Source organism: Molossus molossus, unplaced genomic scaffold, assembly GCF_014108415.1.
Source record: "Molossus molossus isolate mMolMol1 unplaced genomic scaffold, mMolMol1.p scaffold_m16_p_3, whole genome shotgun sequence".
Lineage (NCBI taxonomy): Eukaryota > Metazoa > Chordata > Mammalia > Chiroptera > Molossidae > Molossus > Molossus molossus.
In genome coordinates, this window is record NW_023425366.1 from 113,963,790 (window position 1) to 113,985,839 (window position 22,050).

Genomic DNA, 22,050 nt, shown 5'->3' on the forward strand with positions numbered 1-22,050 from the left:
CTTTAATATTGGTTCTTGGGACATAGAGTGCTGGAGAATGTGTCTGAGACCGACATGCATGCGTGGGTTACCATCCTTCCTGCTGGTGGGGCAACACACATCAAGAACAGTTGAGGAGAGGTGTCCCCTGTGCGATGCAGGAGTGTTTAGAGGTCACTTTGACTTCTCCCCCTCACTCAGTCACTTACCACATTCACTGGTGGATATCAATAGTGACTCCCACTCCTGTTCGCTTCCCCATGCCCACTACCACCATGGCCCTAGATCTGGTCCCATCTACTAGGGCTGTCACAGTGACCTCCTACTGTCCTCCACCTCCTTCAGCCATGACTGTGTTCTTCACACCAACCTAAGAGGCGCAGGTAACAAGTGCCTCCCTGTACCTCTTCCGTCATTGATGCCATAATGGAATCCACTCTGACTTGGTATTTCAGGCCCACTGGAATTGGAACGTGTTCACCTTCATATCTTCCTAGTTCCCTCTGTGCCAAGTACAGGGAGGTTACTCCATGTGGTAGAAGACAGAAATACGAGACCAAAAATATGGTGGTATCATAGTGGCTCCTTCCCCTTGTATCTGCCACTGAAAAGGTCCCTAGACCCTTGCTTCCAGCCTGGTATGTCCATGTGGAGGCAGGGGCATGGTGATCACGTCTTAGCTTTCCCTTCCCTTCGATTTTCAACCTCTTCTGATTCTGTTGCCTCAGCCTGGACTGTTCGACGCCCACCCACTCACTCCCTTTTCTACCTGTCAACTTGAATCCCTTTTTCAGTTCACAGTGGGAGGGCCACAAGATTTCAAGCCTGGAAACCTGAGTTTGAGAGATCATTGATTAGCTGCCTCCTGCATGCCCCCTACTGGGGGTTTGGCCCACAACCTGGGCATGTGCTCTAACCGGGAATCGAACTGGCGACCCCTTGGTGCATGGGTCGAGGCTCAACCACTGAGCCACACTGGCTGGGCCGGGAAACCTGAGTTTGAATCCTGGCTCTGATAGTCTCTGTGAGTCCCAGTGTATTTATTTATAAACTGGGGACAATGACACTGTCATTTAGCATGCTTTGGCTGCAGGTAACTAGCAAAATATGTTTACAAGTGGCTTGCACAAAAAGTCTGGGGTAGAGTGGTCTCAGAGGTGGTTTATTCAGCAGCTCAATAATGTTATCAACTAGCTAGCTTCTTTTCCTCCCTCTGTCTTTCTGTTCTGTTTTGACATATATAGAATATTGGCTTTCCTTCTTAGGCTGGCTCCCACATGCTCTAAGATAGATCCTGCTTATTAGGCATTATGTGCCGAAGACAATACCCAGAGACAGCCGAGAAAACATCCATGCCTTGTGTCTTGGTAGGTGAGTGAGTAAACCTTTTCCAGAGGCTCTGCAGAAGACCTTCCATTGTATTTCCACAGCCGGAGCTGAGCCACAAGCTCATACTTCGGCAATTGCTTGAGCCCACTGCCAGTGGCTCAGAGACATCACGATTCACAACTTGGGCTGGGAAGGGGCTCATATGTCGTATGTCCACCTAGAGGGTGGTGAATGAGATTGAAGCTCTCTTAGTGAGGAGAAAGGGGGAAGATGGCTGTTGGGTAGGGAACCAAGTGTCTGAAATTGCCTGGAGGGTGGTATGGGAGAAATTAGATGATGTATTACAGCCTAGTACAGCATCAGCCTCATAACAGGTGTTCATTAAATGGTAAGGATTATTATTATTTAAAAAATTTATTTTTCTTTATTGATTTTAGAGATAGGAAGGGAGAGAGAGAGAGAAATAGAAACATTGATGAGAGGGAAGAACGATGGGCCGCCTCTTGCACGCCCCCCCACTGGGGATTTGGCCCACAACCTGGGCATGTGCCCTGACTGGGAATCAAAATGGTGACCTCTTGGGGCATGGGCTGACACTCAACCACTGAGTCACACCGGCTGGGCAATGGTAAGGATTATTATTATGGCTAATCTTAAGTGTTTTCTCCTTCTTCGAGCCTTCTCCAGTCCTGGATGGAATAACTGAAACTCCCTTTAATTTTTCCACAGAGCACTGCGTACGTCTTTGTGTTGGGTGGAGTGAGCGTGGTATCGGAGATCAAGCCATACATACACTGGCCTTCAACCTGATCTCCAAAAAGCCCTGGAGCTTGGTGATGAATTACACATTTCTCTGACTTCCACCTCCTGGGCATGCAGTTGGTGCTCAGTTAATGTAATCTGACCTGAACAGAGCGGTGCTGAAGTTCGGAAGGTGCAGTGGAAGAGAGAAGGGTTAGAATGTTGCAAATGGAGTGACAGCCCAGCCACAAAGTGACGGATAACAGCATCAGGTTCTCTCACAATAACCTCGCCAAACTTGACATCATTTTCTTCAACATTGTTCTTCCATCGCCCAAGCATTTCTGGCATTTATTGCTCCTCCCAGCACGAAGATGAGGCGAGGTGGCCACTTGGCCACAACATATGAGAGAGGGCGGTGTCTTCTCTTAGTCACTCACTTCTCCCCCTGCCCACCTGCTGGCTTTTACATTTTTGCTTTAATGTGATCAATATCACAAAACCCATGAAAGGAACTTTAAAACTAGAAATTTATATGAACAAAAAGAAGGCAAGTGACAAAATATCTGGAAAAGAAGGTGGGTGGCTAGGGGCTTCCGGGACAGGTGAGCTGCATCTTTGATCACCATGCCCCTGCCTGCACGTGGACACACCAGGCTGGAAATGAGGGTCTAGGGACCTTTTCAGTGGCGAACCATGTGGAAGGCGCCACTATGACGCCACCATATTTTTTGGTCTTATATTTTTGTCTTCTAACCTTTCTGTGCTTGGCAGACTTGGGAGTCCCACTCTCCTTCCAGGGCATCAAACTGAGGTCCATGATGCATTTTATTTATTTACTTAGTTTTTAAAGCATTATATGAACGAGATCAATAAACCTTCTGGATATAATCCAAGCTCTTTGACACGAGAGGAACTCTTTCTCCAGCCTTAGCGCCCATGTGTGTGCACAAACCATAGTGAACGTTTTCTGCTCTCTCACCTCTGTGTTTCGCACATGTTGACACCTTCATCTGGAACACATTTCTTTTTTTTTTTTTATCCTCACCGGAGGACATTTTTGCATTTATCCTCAGATAGAGCAAGAGGGAGAGAGGGAGGAAGACAAAGAGAAACATGGATGCGAGAGAGACACATCGACTGGCCGCCATCCACATGACCCCAACTGGGGCCGGGGACAAACTGCGACCGAGGTACGTGCCGTTAGCGGGAACTGAACCCAGGACTCTCTGGTCTGCGGGCCCAAGCTCTAACCACTGAGCAAAACAGGCCAGGGCTGGAACACATTTCTTAACACCTCCCAGGTACATATGAAGGTGTACACACTCTCTCTCTCTCTCACACACACACACGTTATCACACTGACCTGTAATTACCTTTTGCTTTCTTGCCAGCTAAGCCCCTCAAGGGCAGGGACTGCATTTTATTCTTTGTCATGTCTCCAGCCCCTGACACAGGGCATGGCATTTAGTAGGAGCCTAATAAACGTGTGTTGGATGAATGAATGATGCCATCAGCAGAAGTAATGGATGTGGCTATGAGACAGTCCCTCTGAGAACATCTGATAGTTATTTTCACGATGGACTCTGCAAGGAGATGCCACCTCCCTCTGACTTTGCCCTCATTTCTTCATTCTTCCATTTTTTTCATCGAATAGAGTTTGAACACCTGCTCTGTAACAAGTGCTGTGCTGGGCTGTAGGGACACAGCCAACAAGACAGATTAGGGCCCTGGCCGGTTTGGCTCAGTGATTGGAGCATCGGCCTGCGGACCAGAGAGTCCCAGGTTCGGTTCCCGCTAGGGGCACGTAACAACAACAACAAAAAGACAGATTTGGTGCCTGGCTTCATAGAACTTAAAATCCAGAGGCCTTGTTTGGGGAGTTGGTTTCTCTTCACTAGTCCATCACCAGTATCTCATGGTTTGCGGCCTTCAAAAAATATGCTAAATAAAATAAAATAAAAAAGAAACAGTTTCAGGGCATACATATATCAGAATGGGCTTATCCAGGAAAAAAGAAAATGGTCTTCTTTCACCCAGAGAAAGAGTGGAGGTTTTCCAGGGCGAGACAAGGCAGGCCCAGAGACACAGGGGTGAAGGCAGTGTGGCCACTGTTGTGACGCTGCTGGCGTGCCTGGGTTCAGTGGCACCATGGCACTGTGCCACCTTCGACAGTCATTTTAACCTCTTTGCATCTGGAAAGTGGGGATGAGAGAACTGACATTGGATTTGTGTGGGCATTCAAAGAGCTAATCAACCCCAAACTTTCAGCATAGAGGGAGTCGTTTAGCAAAGGTTAGCTTACTAAATTATGAGCAGAGGTTAAAAATGATATGCTGTGCTTGGGAATGGAAAAAAGTGGTGTGTGTATGAGTGTGTGTGTGTGTGTGTGTGTGTGTGAGTGCGTGCGCGCCACCGCAGTGATATTAGGAGGTGAAACTGGATGGTTGGCAGAGATCAAGCTATAATGTGTTCCATGCCAGGGAGCTTGGCTGGCCTCAGCGGGAGCCCTGGGGATTACATAGGAGGTAGTGACATGGTTATGTGTGTCCACATGAAACATGAGGAGAGGCATTAGAAATTCTTTGAGAAGGAGCAAAGGAAGAAAAGAAGGAAGGAGGAAAAGGGTCAGAAAGAAAAGAGAAAGAAAACTGGATGAATAGGGAAGAGAAGGAGTGGAGGGAAGGCGGGAAAAACGGCTGGAGCATCTGTTTGGTGCCAGGCTCCAGGGTTTGCATGTCAGTTAGCGCGGCATCTCAGGGTGAGTACCAGGGCTGGAAGAGGAGGGTCAGGAGTTGTCAGCGTGATTTAGAGGTCTCCAATTCGGGGCCTGGTTTCAGGGGGGTGGGGATGAGCTCTCAAAGGCACCTCTGCCAGACCATACAGTCAGGGCCTCTTGGTCTCAGGTGCACCGGAGGCTGCGGGCGGCCTGTTCGATTGTAGGGGGAGGGGTCAGAGCTCAAGAGCAGCTTGCCCTGGGGTGTGCTTTGCAGCCTCTGGACATCCAGCTAATTGTGCAGGAGAATGTCCCTGCAATGTCACAGCCCCCATCATCCTTCCTTTCCGGCAGTAAATCTAAGGATATTTTTCTAGCTTTAATTTATTTTTTAAAGTAGCTTTATGAGCCTGTTAATAAAAGGAAAACTCGCTTCTTGCCCGACTGTCACTCAACCTCTGCTTGTCTTCTCTCGCCTGGGAAAGTGTTGGCAACAATGCAGACTCCTTCCGCCCGCACATAAAAGGCTTTATAGATCTCCAGTTCCCTACAACTCAGCCCAAAGTAGCTCTCGCGTGACAGTCATCAGGAATCAACGCAGTTCCCCCTTCCGCCAAGGTCAGGTGTGGCTCCAGAAAGGCACCGCTGTTTGCATCACACCGGCCAGGGCTGCCTGGCCCATTAGCTGGGACGCTTCTCCTTCAGATGACACCTCCGTCTTGGAGAGGCTTTGAAACTTTTAACAGCACAGACAAGAAGCTTGCTCTTGTCAAACAGACTCAGTTTCCTGCTGAACTACAGTTGGGACTCGGATGTGAGCACGGAGCCTGGCCGGGGGCTGCCCCGCTCCTTCTTATGGGAAAGGTGGCTGTTTTATGTTCAGGTTGACTGCCTAGTGATTTTATGCCCTTAGCCGTGTCACCCCAGCGTGCATGAAAATAGCCATGGGATGCACACATTCTCCGAGCAGTTTCTGTGAGTAGCATGAGGGTCTGTGACTGCAGGGCTCACGGTTGTACGTCCTAGCCAAACCGGTCGTTTGGTATGTTGTTCTACACAAATCAATGAAGACTGAATTGGTCTAAAGCCGGGTTTTGCAGCCTCTGTGGACATTTGGGTCCAGCTCATTCTTTGTGGTAGGGGCTGTCCTGTGCATTGTAGGATGTTAATTGGCCTCCGCTCATTAGATGCTGGTAGCGTTCCCTTTCCAGATGAGACACCAAAAACACCTCCAGACATTGCTGAATGTCCCAAGAGGGGGAGGATCACCCCTGGCTGAGAACCACTGGTTTAAGTTGTACATTAAAAAAAAGAAAAAAAAAAGTTTGTATTTTTTTTTTTTAGAGAGAGTGAGGAAGGGAGAGAGAGATAGAAACATAGATTGGAGAAACATCAATCGGCTGCCTCTTGCACGCCCCCTACTGGGGATCGAGCCTGCAATCCGGGCATATGCCCTGACCAGGAATCGAACCGAGACCTCTTAGTCCAGGAGATGACGCTCAATCCACTGAGCCACACCAGCCGGGCTAAATCATATATTCTTGATGGGGCAATATGGTGCCCAACAAGGCAAAATTTGGTCCTTGGGTGGTGAAAAATCTTACTCTTTTTGTGTCTAAAGTGCAGATATGCATACACCATATAAACAGATATACAGTATATCCGTAGTGTTAAAATTTCATAGGGATCTTATTAAAATTCATAAGGAGTGGTGATTAGGTAAAGAAGCCTAAAAAAGGCTCTTTAGGGGATTATTACTGCAAGAAAAAGGTTGAGAAACACAGTGTAGAGATACAAATTGAAGCCGGAGCAGATTACTTAATTCTCTAGGCAGCTGCCTTCACCTCTGTTCAGTGTGGAACTCATGGAAGCTACGCTGAGTTTTGCCCCAAATGTCATTATCAGAAGCTATAAGAATAATAATGTCTATGTTCAAGTTTTCTGATGTCACTGGGCCTTTCAGTGGTCACATTCCATCTCCTCTTAGGTTTCATTTGCTGATTCCTGGCATCACCTTTGATGGAGAAGGAGGGAGGGGTCACTTGTTGAGTGTCTGCAATGTGCCAGGCTCTGTGTGGAAAACTTTACACCAGTCTCCACGCTAACACTCTGCAGAAGGGGTTATCACATCCCCATCCTATGAGAGGCCTGGAAAGGTTTGTGGTTAGCAAGTGGTGGAGGTAGGACGTGGATGTAAAGATGAGATCAACTGCAGAGCTGAGAAGTCTAGCAGAGCTCATAGTCCCTGGCTCTGAGTAGATGCCCCATAAATACTAATGCATTACATCTTCTTGGTTTCTCTCTCTCTCTCTCTCTCTCTCTCTCTCTCTTTCTTTTTTAGCATACCGACCGAATTGGCTATAATTAAAAGAAGAATGGCAAGCAAAGTTATGATAGGTTGGTTTAAATCTGTCTCCTTCTCCCCCATTTCCCAAATATTTTCAGCACTTACTATATTTTTTTCTCTTCCCTGGGTGAATAAGACAAATAGGTCCCTGCCTGTGATCTGCTCTATCCAATGTGGTAGCTACTGGCCACTTTGTGGCTCTTTAGAACTTAAAATGTAGCTCATGAATCTTTAGTTTTATGTAGCTTACATTTAAACTGAAAACTGATTCTTGATTCAGTTATTGAAAAACTTTTAAGTATGCAATTACTTGTGGCTACATCTTTTCAACTGTAAATTTAATTCAACCTAACTACAGATCAGTTATTTCCAGTGCACATTTAGAGTCTGAATGGAGAGAGCTGCATGTGTAAAAGACACACTACATTTTGAAGATGTAGTACAAAAAAGAATGTAATTGATTTCACTAATAATTTCCCAAATACTGATTATGTGTTGAAACGATAATATTTTGGATATATTGGGTTACATAGAATATAGTCATTTGAATTTCACCTATTTCTTTTCAACTGTTTAAATGTGGCTATGAGCAAGTTCGAAATCACCCCTTTGGCTCACATTGTGTTTCTAATTCATGACACTTGGCTAAAGAGTCATGGGTTCATTTTCATCTTTAACACAACCGTCCTGCATGGACTTGGGCAAGCTACTTCTTTCTAAGCGTTCATTTCCACTTCTGTGAAATGTGGGCATCATAAGACAGTGCAGAAAACTGAGCAGATTAAATGAGATGATGCATGAGAACGTCTTGGCATGCTGATTGACATAGTAGGAATTTAGTAAATGCTTGTTAAATGAATAAATCGGGCCCCAGTATGATTGAGGGGGGCTGAGTAATATTTTATACTTTTTTCTAACTGAATAAACAGTTCATACTCACCATAAAATATTTGACTAATACATGAAAAAGGTAAACATTGTCTGAAATTCCACTACTCCCCTTTATATAGACAGTAGATAGAGTGCTTGTGAACCCAACTCTGGTGTCTAATTTCAGCTCTACACTTACTCAGCTTGCCCAAGTGATTACTTAATTCTCTGTTCCTCAGTTTCTATAGGAGTTGGGGTAAGAAAGGACCTAGATCATGTAGTTGTTAGGAGATTAGGTGAGTTAATATCTATAAGACACCTAAAGTAATGCCCAGCATATAAGCATTGTGTAAATATGTATTAAATCTTAAAAAATACATTGTACTCTCCTAGCTCACCTCATGTGTTCCCCAATATTAGTATCTGTTGTGGATCCTTTCATGCCTTTATTCTGGCCCATAGAGTCATGTGTGGTTGTGGGTAATTGTTTGTTTTATAAAAATTATTACATACACCTCTAGAAGATGACTTTTTTCCTTGCAATATCTAGATTGTGGAATCTACCTTGCCAAATTGATTGGTGTCAACAAATGACTATATAATAATTCTATGGTAGAGATATAAATCCTTTTTATATAACTATTCCCTATTAATGGCCATTTTATTTGTTTGCTGGAAGTTTCTCATAACACAAGCATTAAAATGTTATGTTGGAAAGGCAGAGGAGAGGCCAACCTGATTAATTATACTTCGAAAGTTGAGTAAGCTTTGGGGCTGAGCGGTGGATCCAATGCATTTGGCAAGTGGTTCATTTTGAGTTAAGTAACTATCCGAAATCACCCAGCAGTTAGATAATTGACCCAATTTAATTTTCCTATAGAAGGACAACTGCTGGTTTGTCTGCTTGATCTATAGGTATGTCACCAAGTGTATTACAAACCAGTCGGCTAAGTATGAAGCTATTATTATTAATTAAAATCACTTTCCTGCAGAACTCTCACCTCTTCTGCCTCACTAGCCCACCTCCCCACATTACCCAGGATTCACCCCTTCAGAAACAGTTAATGTGAGCTAAAAATCAATAGCTCAATTAACAATCAGGATTGGGGCTTCCAGGCAACAAAGATCAGGATCAATAACGTATGTTCAGTGAAATTAAAGGCAGTTGTTAAGTCAAGTGTTTAAAAGCTGTAGACACGGACTATGGGGATATCCATCAAAACCCGTTGGGCTCTTTCTCTGGAGAGAATAGGAAGTACATCTTTCTTTGGTCCATCTTCCACATGGATGGGCACCTAATGAAGCAGGTACATCCTCACTGATTCTTCTCTGAAATAAATCCCCCAGCCCCAGGACTGCCATGGGCATCTGAGCTGACTTGAGAGAGAATCTTCTTTCATCAAGAATAACACAGCAAAAGCAGAGCTCCAAAATCATCTCTCAATATCCTCTTCAACCTATTTGGGAGAGCGGAGTGAGGAAAGTTTCCCCATGTCTTTGATTTGTTCAATCTGCCCAGCATCGTAACCATTTAATCATCAAACCAGCATGTGATGAGCACTTACTCTGTACCCCTAAGCTTGACTTTTAAAATTTTCCTGAGCCAATCTCCATTGATGGTTCTGGTATTATTATTTGTATTGGTTAGCATAGGCTAGACTGAAGTAACAAATACTAGACATGTAATAGATCGACACAGTAGAAGTCTGTGCCTGTTACGTAACTGTCCTTGGTAGGTCTTCAAGTTGAAGGGGCTTCTCTAAATGGAGGCTTAGGCTGCTTTTGCCTTCGAGCTCCTCCATCCTTTAGGACCTAATTATCATCTTCATCTAGCTGCTGGAATGGGCAAGATAGCATGGAAAAGGCACACATCATTTTTTTTTTTTTTTATCCTCACCTGAGGACATTTTTCTATTTTTTGTTCAGATAGAGTGGGAGGGAGGGAGGGAGAAAGAGAGAGAGAGAGAGAAATATCATCTTGAAAGGGACATATCGAGTGATTGCCATTTGCATGACCCAACAAGGGCCAGGGACAAACTGCAACCAAGGTACGTGCCCTTAGTGGGAAATGAACCCGGGTCTCTCTGGACCGCAGGCTGATGCTCTAACCACTGAGCCAAACCGGCCAGGGCACATCACTTCTTTTTTTTACTTTTTAAAACCATATTTATTTATTTTTAAATTTACATATTGTTTTATTTATTCATTAATTTATTTTTAAAATCTTTATTGTTGAAAGTATTACAGATGTTTCTCATTTTCCCCCCATTGACCCCCTCCTCCCCACTCCAGCCCCCCTCCTGCCTTTTCCCATTGTTGTCTGTGTCCATTGGTTATGCATATAAGTTCTTTGGTTTATTTCCTCCCACCTCCAACCTCCTTCTCTTTGAGGTTCGTCAGTCCAGCAACCAATTTGTTCTTCTTAATCCCTTCACATTTTTCACTCATTCCCCCCAAACCCCCTCCCATCTGGCAACCAACAAAATGTTTTCTATCTATGAGATTGTTTCTGTTCTGCCTGTTCAATTTGTTTGTAGATTCAATTGATGATAGATATGTATTCATTTTGTTTGTTCATATATTTTATCTTTTTCTTCAAAAAGACCCTTCAACATTTCATATAATAATGGTTTGGTGGTGATGAACTCCTTTAGCTTTTTCTTGTCTGGGAAAGTCTTTATATGGCCATCGATTCTAAATGACAGCTTTGCAGGATAGAGTAATCTTGGTTGTAGGTTCTTGCTTTTCATCACTCTGAATATTTCTTGCCACTTCCTTCTGGCCTGCAAAGTTTCTTTTGAGAAATCAGCTGACAGTCTGATAGGAACTCTCTTGTAGGTAACTAACTGCTTTTCTCTTGCTGCTTTTAAGATTCTCTCTTTGTCTTGAACCTTTTGCATTTTGATGATGATGTGTCTTGGTGTGGGCCTCTTGGGGTTCATCTTGTTTGGGACTCTCTGTGCTTCCTGGACTTGTATGTCTGTTTCCTTCACCAAGTTACGAAAGTTTTCTGCCATTATTGTTTCAAAGAAGTTTTCAATTTCTTGTTCTCTCTCTTCTCCTTCTGGCATCCCCAAGATGCGAATGTTGGCACGCTTGAAGTTGTCCCAGAGGCTCCTTACACTATCCTCATTTTTTTTGGATTCTTTTTTCTCTTTGCTGTTCTGATTGGGTGTTTTTTGCTTCCTTATATTCCAAATTGATGGTTTGCCTACTTTACTATTGAATCTGTATAAATTATTCTTTATTTCAGTTAGTGCCTCCTTTATTTCTGACTATGCTTCCTTCATTTCTGACTGGTCCTTTTTTATGGTCTTGAGGCCCTCACTAAGTTCATTGAGCATCCTTATAAGCAGTATTTTGAACTCAGCATCTGTTAGGTTGCTTATCTCCATTTCACTTAGTTCTTTTCCTGGAGATTTGTTCTGTTCTTTCATTTGGGACCTGTTTCTTTGTCTCCTCATTATGGCTGCCTCTCTGTGTTTGTTTCTATGTATTACTTAACGAGATATATGGGGCTAGCTGAGACCAGATGCTGCTTGTTTGAAAGAATGTAGGAAAACCTGAAGCAGGATCCAAGACAGGCCAATCCTATGGTCAAGCAACTGGCAACAGCTTGGGTGGGCCTGAAAGTTGGGTGGGGCAGGGCCTCAGGGAATCACCAGGGCGGGGCTACCAGTGTGAGCCAGGTTGCTAGAGTCCCAGGTAATGGTGGCTGTCTGCTGCCCCAGGGCAGGGCTCAACCAAAGGAACAAAGGCCTCTGACAGCACGTTTGTCCTGGAGAAAACCCCCTCTCCAGCCCTCGCTCCAGTGTAAACAGCTCAGTTCTTCCCTGTATGTCCCTGGGGCCCCTTGAGCTGCCTCCCCTCCAAGCTTAGAGGGAGTGAGTCCGATAAGTCCGTGCATGGGCCCTTTAAGAGGAGCTGCCTGAGGGTCCAGCCGCCTCAGCCTCCCTGAGCCTCAGTTCCCGCTGGTCTTTCCAGCCAGAAGTTATGGGGATTCTCTTCCTGGCACTGGAACGCTGAGCTAGGCGCCTGGTGTGGGATGGGGACCCCTCAGTTCTCTGAGAGGACCTTCCCAGCCAAGGTAGCCTCCTGATTTTTATCCGCCACACGTGGGTGTGGGACCAGCCCCTCCGCCTCCGACCTTCCCGCTAGTTTCGATGTGGCTGCTTCTTTAATTCCGTATGTAGGACTTCCATTCAGCTTGATTTCAGGTGGTTTTGAATGATAGTTGTTCTGTAGTTTAGTTGTAACTTTGATGTGGTTGTGGGAGGACACGATACCATGTTTACCTACGCCGCCATCTTGACCGGAAGTGCACATCACTTCTTAAAAGCCTGGGCTCTGAGGGCGTTCAATATTCCTGCTCCCATTACATGTCCTAGCTATTAGTCATCATCCAAGCTGCAAGGGAGCTTGGGATGTTATAGGTCTAGCTATTATGCCTAGGGAATAAAAAAGGGGAGAACAGATTTTAGGGATTGGCTAGTTATATGTGCCTCCCATTGGGGAAATCTGTAATTTTACCTGCCCATCATGTTTTTCCCTTTTTTTGGCACTAAAAATGCTCTTTCCTTTAGAGAACTTATTCCACCAGATGGTATAGTCCACATCCCTAGGCATAAGAATGTGTACATGACCTAAGCCAGGTTAATCATAGTCCCTCTTGGGATATTTCTGTTGGATCCATAGATAAAAGGCCATCTCTTTCCACTGGAGTTTCTAAGTTGGTAGGATATGAGTCTTGGGTTGCCTATTACATCAGATATGCAATTCAACTAACACATGTCTACGTGATAGAGAGACAGTAGTAACATTATATTATCTATGTTTTCTTGAGTCCTTGGATCCAATTGTGCCTGAAGCCAATTATCTCTGGTCTTCTCCAGAGAAAAATACCAATAAATGTTCATAAATTATTTGGCCTGTATAGGCAGCCATGCTGACTGGAGACAGACTCTTTTAAAAAAAATCACGAACCATTTTTGTGTAGCAAGAACAGAAATCTCAAATAAATGGAGCCAAATATATTCCTTCTCTCTTATTTAAGATGGTTGTTATTTAAATTTTTTTTTTCTTTATTGATTTTTAGAGAGGAAGGGAGAGGGAGAGAGAGAGAAAGACATCGATTGGCTGCCTCCTGCATGCCCCTCACTGGGAATTGGGCCCACAACCTGCCCTGACCAGGAATTGAACTGGGACCTCTCAGGCCATGGGACAACACTCAATCCACTGAGCCACACTGATCAGGTGAGATGGTTGTTATTTACTTATTTATAATCCTCACCTGAGAATATTTTCTCCATTGATTTTTAAAGAGAGTGGAAGGGAGAAAGGGAGGGTGGGAGAGAGAGCAAGTGAGAAAGAGAAACAGAGAAACATTGATGTGAGAGAGACACATCAATTGGTTGCCTCTAGCCCCATGCCCTGACCAGGACCAGGGATCAAACTTGCAACCCAGGTACATGCCCTTGACTGGGAATCAAATCAATGACCTTTTGGTCTAGGGGCTGATGCTCTAACACTAGCGAGGGCAAGATGGTTGCTATTTTGGTTTCTATCACTAGTAGGCAAAAGAATATTGATCAATATACTTCTTCCCGTTATACACTCATTATAAACATGGGACATTCTCTGTTTTCACAATAGACTTCTCCCCATTGTTTTACACATGCTACTTACTGTACCTGGAATCACTCCCCTTCTTCTCTGTCAGTTGGAGTTGGATGAATCTCAAATACCAATATAATTCAGTTCTCTTCAATTCAATAAATGGATACAGGCTGTCTTTCATATGCTGGACAAATTGCTGGACACTGGGAAACAGAAATGAGTAAGTTGCAAGCTTATAGTCTTGTAGAGAGACAGTCATAAACTCAGACAATTAATTATAATACAGAGAAATAATCATAATAATTAGGATTTTTTGAGTGCTTCCTGTGTCCCAGGCATGTTGTTTCAAAATCTTATGTTTATTCACAGTGGAATCCATTCTATTGCATACTTCACACTTGATGAAACAGGCACAGAGAGGTTGTGAAACTGTCCTGAGGTCACTTAAATAGCAAGTGGTAGAGCTGGAATTTGAACCTAGGCAGTCTGGCTACAAGGCTCTTGTGCTTACCCACTGCAGATGACTGCCTCTAAGAATACGAATGAAAGTGTGCAGCACAGCAGAATGACTAACCAATACAGGGTGTGGGTGATCAGGAAAGGAGGTGATGCTAGCTATGCTCTCCTCTACTTCTTCATCAGCTCTTTGAGCTCAGGAACAAGGTTTTATTATCTGCATTTCCCAATGTACCTGGTACTTTGTAATCCCTTTGACCCAGGGTTATTGAGCAGAAGTTCCAAAAACCTCTGATGGAAAAATGAATGCACAGTGGTAGACAGAAAGATTAGAAAATGTGGATGGTCTTCCTTGACCATGATTAGCTCAACCACCTTGAAATCTTCAGGTTCAAGAAGAATGGGGGTGGTGGGCATTAACATATGATATGGCTTGCTTCTGAAGGTAACTGTGATTATGATGTGGACATCCATGCTAACATTCTACTGGAGGGGTCAGGATCCAGCCAAGGGACTCATCCTCTTTACCCATCAACCATCCGGGAAATGATGCATTTGATCTGTAGCTGTGTGGCCAAACACAATAGAAGCTAGCATTTATGAACAGATAAACACTTTACCTGTATTTTATTATTTAATCACTAACCCCCACCCTATGATAGGCACTACTATTTCATTACTTTATAGTCAGTGCTTGGAGAAATTGTTGGCATGCAATGGGTATCACAATGACACAATAATACTGTAAGAAATCCCCCCACAAAACCTCAGCAGCAAACAAAAAACCAATAGAATTTAGTTCTCAGAAATCTGGGGATAAACTAGGAGTTGGCTAGGTTGCTCTGCTGATCTATGCTGGAGATCAGCTGCCCACAGGCTGTCAGGTTGGCTTTGGCAAAGTACTTTGAGGCTCCATGTGCCCCTTGTCCTCCAACAGGCTGGCGTGGGCATGTTCTCATGGTGGTGACAGAGGCACACGCCTATTTCAAGACTCTTCATTGCATCATGTTTGCTAATATCCTATTGAACAAAGCAAATTGCATGGCTGAGTGCAGGGTCAAGGGGCAGGGTGGGGGGACATTGCAAAATTATGTAGCAAAGGGTGTGCCTTAAGGAAGGGATTAGAATAGGGGCCATCCATGCAATTGATCACAATATGCCATAAACGTGTGTCGTATAAATGAACAAGGCCGAGAATTTAAGGGAGGAGCTGCGAGTTACACAGTACAACGCAGAGCTGTGCTTTGAGTCCAGGTGGGATGAATTCTCTGACAGGGTGATGTGGAGGCTGGTAGAAGTCTCCTAGTCTCCTGTCACTTGAAGCTCTTTTCCTGTTAGCTGAGCCCAGAGACCAGAGCCATTCATGTCCTAAACAAATCAGATTGTGAAAGCCCATGTCCCTGGGAGAGAGGACGCAAGGCAACAGTGCGTGGTTCTCAATAAGTCCAGCTTTTTCTTCTTACATTAAAAAAAAGTTCAAAAAAATATAAACAACAGATGTCCGCTATATATAAGATGGCAGGAGAGAAATACACAAGTAAAATGAAAATGATTTATAACCCATAGATAACAACTGGTAATACCTAGGTGTATTCTAAATATTTTCATTATTATTATCATTATTATTTACAAAATTAGATGATGTCTTTGATAAAAAAATTTTGGCTTAATCATATGCCACAAACATTTTTTTCTACCTACAGAAACAATGCAAACATTGTTTCTGGAGAATGCATGATACTCTTTGTGCAGGTAACACCATAATTCATTTGACCAATCTCCAGTGGAATCTTTATGTTGTTTTCAACTTTGCACTGTTTTAATGCAGAGATTACTGGCTTTTAATTCCATATATTTTTCATTACAAAAGTGAAAAACTGTTGAACATAAAACTTTGAAAAAGAAACAAAAATACCAACCACCGACCACCATCATAACCACTGCTAATATTTTTTCTATGTTTTCTTCTGGTCTTTTCTCCCACACATAATTTTATGCTCACTTTTTCCTGACTCTAGAAGCAATAAATGATGACTTTCTAAAGATTTGGCAACAAAGAATCAGAAATAAAAATCATCCATAATTTCATCTTTCAGAAGCAATTACCATTAACTCTTTAGGCTATTTTCTCCTATTATTTTTTATTTTATATGATTGAGATTGTACTAAACCTACAATTCTATTTTTTGTTTTGTTTAATACTATATTGTGAACATCTCTTCGTGTGATTAAATGCTTTAAAATATTTTAGAAAGGTATTTATAACAGCATTAAATATTACAACACAACAATATTCTTTTAAATAGATGTGTCACAATTAATTCAACAATCCCACTGGGGGACAGCTTTAGCTATCATGTTTTGCTGGAAGAAACATCTTTGCACATACATTTTGATCACATTTCTGATTTCTTTAGGCTACATTACTAGAAGTGGAATTACTGGCCATGGACTGGAAGTGTATGAACATTTTGCAGACTACCTTAGGTACATTTTTTCCAACTTTTAAATTTATTATTTTTAAATATATATATTTTGAGTCATATTTAAATATATAAATATATGTATTTATTGAGTTTAGAGAGAGAGAGATACATCAATGTGAGAGAGAAACATCGGTTGGTTGCCTCTCGAATGCATCCCCATTGGGGACTGAGCCTGAAACCTGGGTATGTGCCCTAACCGGAAATCAAACCAGTGATCTTTAGGTGCATGGGATGATGCTCAACCAACTGAGCCATGTTGGTTAAATGCGGTTTACCCAGCTAACACACAGGCACATCATGCTGTATCCTTCCTAACTGATCTTGTTAGCATGAGCACTTCCTCCTAAATATCCTTCTCCTTGAAGGCACAATCTCATACACTTTGCATTCCCAGTACAGCGACTGGTACAAAAACAGGCACAACTGTATGTAGAGGCAGTGATTGTTTGTCCATCCAGATAGCCTGGATTTGCATCCTGGATGCATCCCTCCCCAGCACGTTAATTAACCTCTGTCCTTTAGTTTCCTCATCTGTTAAAGGAGTACCAAGACAGTACCCACCTCAGAGAGTTGCTGTGAGGATTCAGTACAGAGCTCCCAGTACGTGCTAAGTGCTCTGTGAGTGTAAGCTTCATTCATTTTTTTCTGAATTGGAGGGTCAATGTGTTAGTTAAAGCACGGGCCTTCGGAATTACGCAGCTTGTATTTTTTTGTGTGTGTGCACCTTGTATTTCTTTTTTTAAAATTTAAATTCTCTTTTTCAGGTACAATTTATATTCAGTATTATTTTGTATTAGTTTCAGGTGTACAGCATAGTGGTTAGACAATCATATACTTTACAAAGTGATCCCACCTGGTATCATACATAGTTATGACGATATTTTTGACTATATTCCCTATTCTGTATTTTACATCCCATGACTATTTTGTAATTACCAATCTGCACTTCTTAAACTCTTCACCTATTTCACCCCAAATCCCTTCCCTCTGGCAACCGCCAGTCTGTTCTGTGTCTATGAGTATGTTTCTATTTTGTTTGTTCTTTAGATTCCACATATAAGTGCTGCTTTCTGCTATAAAATCTTCAGATACTATTTTACTCTCAAGCCTTACTCTCTTCATTGGTAAAACAGACTGATAATCATACCTACGCTATGATGTGATTGGTATGTGAGGAGAAAATAAGGTCATATAATTATTTAGTAAGCTACCTGACAGCTAAGAAAATGTTTAATAAGTAGGAACTGTAATAATTACTCTAGAGGTAATGCTGACTTGCTGTAATATATACGAACTCTATTCTCAGTTATAGCATCAGGAATTTAATGTGTTCTTATGCACAGTTTTTCTATTTTATTTTATTTACAGTCATCAACATCTGTATGGGTACAGTCACTATTGCTACTCTGATCATATTTTTATTGTTCTCTTTTTAACCCACTGGAAGTTGGGAGTTCTTTGTTTTATTTCTATCCTGGCAGTAGGTCCAGGTAGGAGGATGAGAGGAGATGTCTTCAGAGGTGCTTACCTGCATGCTGGCCCTGGGCAAGATGAGGTGTTTAGAGGCAGGAGGCTGGAGAGATAGCCCTGAGGAGCACACAGCTTCTGCTGCCATCTGGTTCATTTGTGTGTTTTGCACCTTTAGGGGGGGGGGGAGTTGTTCTATTGGTTATTGAGAAAAGGGTATGAAAGTCTCTGAATATAATTGTGTGTTTGTCTATTTCTCCTTGATATTCTATCAGGTTTTCCTTTATGTATTTTGAACCTCTGCTATTAGGTGCAAAACATTTAGGATTGTCATGGCTTCTGGACAATTATACTCCTTTATCAGTATAAAATGACTTTCTTTTTCTCTAGTAGTATTTTTTACTCTAACATCTACTTTGATATTAATACAACCACTTCACCTTTCTTTTGACTTGTGTTATCATGGTATATATTTTATGCTCTGTTTACTGTAAACCTAAGTGTGTCTTTATATTTAAAGCACCTTTCTTGTCAACAGCACAGAGTTGAGTATTTTATTTTATTTTATTTTATTTTATTTTATTTCATTTCATTTCATTTCATTTCATTTCATTTCATTTCATTTCATTTTATTTTATTTTATTTTATTTTATTTTATTTTATTTTATCCAATCTAATCTCTGCTTTGTAATTGGTGGTATTTAGTTCATTTAAATTTAAGGTGACTTTTGATACCATTAGGTACGAATATTTCATTTTGTTACTTATGTTCTATTTGTTTTATCTGTTCTTAGTCTTTAAAAAAAATTTTTTTTGACTTCTTTAGATAATTGGATTTTTGTGGATTAATTTCATCTCCTTTGTTGACTGATTAGCTTGACCGTTTAGTTATTTTAGTGGTCGTAGTTTATATATTTAACTTATTCCTGTCTATCTTCAAGTGATATTATATCACTTTACATATAGTATCAGCCCCTTTGGCAACTATTCTATGTTTATTATATAAATATGTGTGTGTATATATCTATATCTATATCTATATCTATATCTATATCTATATCTATATCTATATCTATATCTATATCTATATCTATATCTATATCATCTATATCTATATCTATATCTATATCTATATCTATATCTATATCTATATCTATATATACTCAAAACTTCAAAATACAATTTTCAGTTGTTGAAAGTCAATTATCTTTCAAAAATATTTTAATAGTAGAGAAAATCTTATCTATTTTTTTCTAGTGCTGTACATTCCTTTGGGAAGATCCATATTTCTATCTAATGTCATTTTCCTATTTCCTGTAGCGACTTCTTTTTAACATTTCTTGGAGTACAGCTCTGCTGGAGATAAATTCTTTCAGCTTTTTACAAATGTCTGAAAATATCTTTACTTTGCTTTTATTTTTATTTATTTATTTATTTTTATTTGTTTTATTTTATTATTTTTTATTAATTAATTTTTGTTACAAATGTTTCTCCTTTTCCCCCCACTGATTCCCCCCTCCCGGCCCTGTCCCCAGTTTGTTGTCAATGTCCACTGTTCATGCATACATGCATATAAGTTCTGTGGTTTATCTCTTCCCCACCACCCCCTCTGCTGGGGATTGTCAGTCTGTACTCCACTTCCACATCTCTGGGACTACCCCATTCCTCAGACTGTTATGTTCATTATATTCCACAAATAAGTGAGATCATATGATACTTGTCTTTCCCTGTTTGGCTTGTTTCACTTAGGATGATACTTTCCAGGTCCCTCCATGTAGTCTCAAAGGATAAGAGATCTTTCTTTCTTATAGCTGCGTAGTACTCCATTGGGTATATGTACCACTGCTTTTTTATCCATTCGTCTACTGATGGACACTTGGGCTGTTTCCAGATCTTAGCTATTGTAAATAGTGCTGCTACAAACATGGGGGTATATATATTCTTTCTGATTGGTATGTCAGGCTTCTTAGGGTATATTCCTAGAAGTGGGATCAATGGGTCAAATGGAAGTTCAATTTTTAATTTTTTGAGGTAACACCATATTGTTTTCCATAGTGGCTGCACCAGTCTGCATTCCCACCAGCAGTGTACTAGAGTCCCCTTTTCTCCACACCCTCGCCAACACTTGTTTGATGATTTGTTGATGGCGGCCATTCTGACAGGTGTGAGGTGATACCTCATTGTTGTTTTAATTTGCATCTCTCTGATGATTAGTGATGTTGAGCATTTCTTCATATGTCTCTTAGCCATTTGTATGTCCTGTTTGGAGAGGTGTCTATTTAGTTCCTCTGCCCATTTTTAAATTGGGTTCTTTGTCTTCCTTTTGTGGAGTTGTATGAGCACTCTATATATATTGGAAATTAACCCCTTATCTGATATATCATTGGCAATTATGCTCTCCCATACAGTGGGTAGCCTTTCCGTTTTGATGATTGTATCTTTCACTGTGCGGAAGTTTTTGAGTTTGATGTAGTCCCATGTGTTCATTTTCTCCTTTGTTTCTATTGCCTTAGATGATGTATCAGTGAAAATTCTGCTGTGTATGACATCTGAAATTTTGTTGCCTACAGTTTCTTCTAGGATTTTTATGGATTCATCAGTCACATTTAAGTCTTTTATCCATTTTGGGTTTATTCTTGTGTAGGGTGTAAGTTGATGGTCTAGTTTCATTTTTCTGCATGTAGCTGTCCAATTTTCCCAACACCATTTATTAAAGAGGCTGTTTTTACTCCACTGTATGCTCTTGCCACCTTTGTCAAATATTAATTGAGCATGTTGCCTTGGGTCCATTTCTGGGTTCTCTGTTCTGTTCCACGGGTCTATATGCCTGTTCTTGTGCCAGAACCAAGCTGTTTTGATTGCGGTGGCTTTGTAGTATAACCTGAAATCTGGTAATGTGATCCCTCCAACTTTGTTCTTCCTTTTCAAGATTGCTGTAGCTATTCGAGGTCTTTTTTGGTTCCATATGAACTTTTGAAGTACTTGTTCCAAATCTGTGAAGTATGCTGTTGGTATTTTGATGGGTATTGCATTGAATCTATAGATTGCTTTGGGTAATATGGACATTTTAATGATGTTAATTCTTCCAATCCATGAACAGGGTAAGTGCTTCCACTTTTTTATATCTTCCTCTATTTCTTTTTTCAATGACCTGTAGTTTTCTGCAAATAGGTCCTTTATTTCTGTGGTTAAGTTTATTCCTAGGTATCTTAATTTTTTTGCCGTAATGGTAAATGGGATTGTTTTTTTAGTTTCTCTTTCTGTGAGTTCATCCTTGGTGTATAAGAATGCCGTCGATTTCTTGACGTTAATTTTGTATCCTGCTACTTTGCCAAATTCATTTATTAAGTCTAGTAAATTTTTGATGGAGTCTTTGGGGTTTTCTACGTATAGTATCATGTCATCTGCAAATAATGACAGTTTCACTTCCTCCTTTCCAATTTGGATCCCTTTTTACTTTTTCTTCCTGTCTGATTGCTGTGGCTAAGACTTCCAGTACTATGTTAAATAAGAGTGGCAAAAGTGGGCATCCTTGCCTGGTTTCTGTTCTTAAGGGAAATGCTTTTAGTTTTTTCCCATTGAATATGATGTTGGCTGTAGATCTTTCATATATGGCCTTTATTATGTAGAGATATGATCCCTCTATTCCCACATTGCTGAGCGTTTTTATCAGAAATGGATGCTGGATTTTGTCGAATGCTTTTTCTGCATCTATTGATATGATCATGTGGTTTTTATTCTTCATTTTATTTATGTGGTGTATCACGTTTATTGATTTGCGAATATTGTACCAGCCTTGCATCCCTGGGATAATTTTTTTGGTGTATTGCTGGAGCCGATTTGTTAGTATTTTGTTCAGGATTTTGGCGTCTATGTTCATCAGGGATATTGGCCTGTACTTTTCTTTTTTGTAGTGTCTTTTTCTGGTTTTGGAATTACAATTATGCTGGCTTCATAAAACGAGTTTGGAAGTCTTCCTTCTTCTTAAATTATTTGAAATAGTTTGAGGAGAATGGGTGTTAGTTCTTTGAATGTTTGGTAAA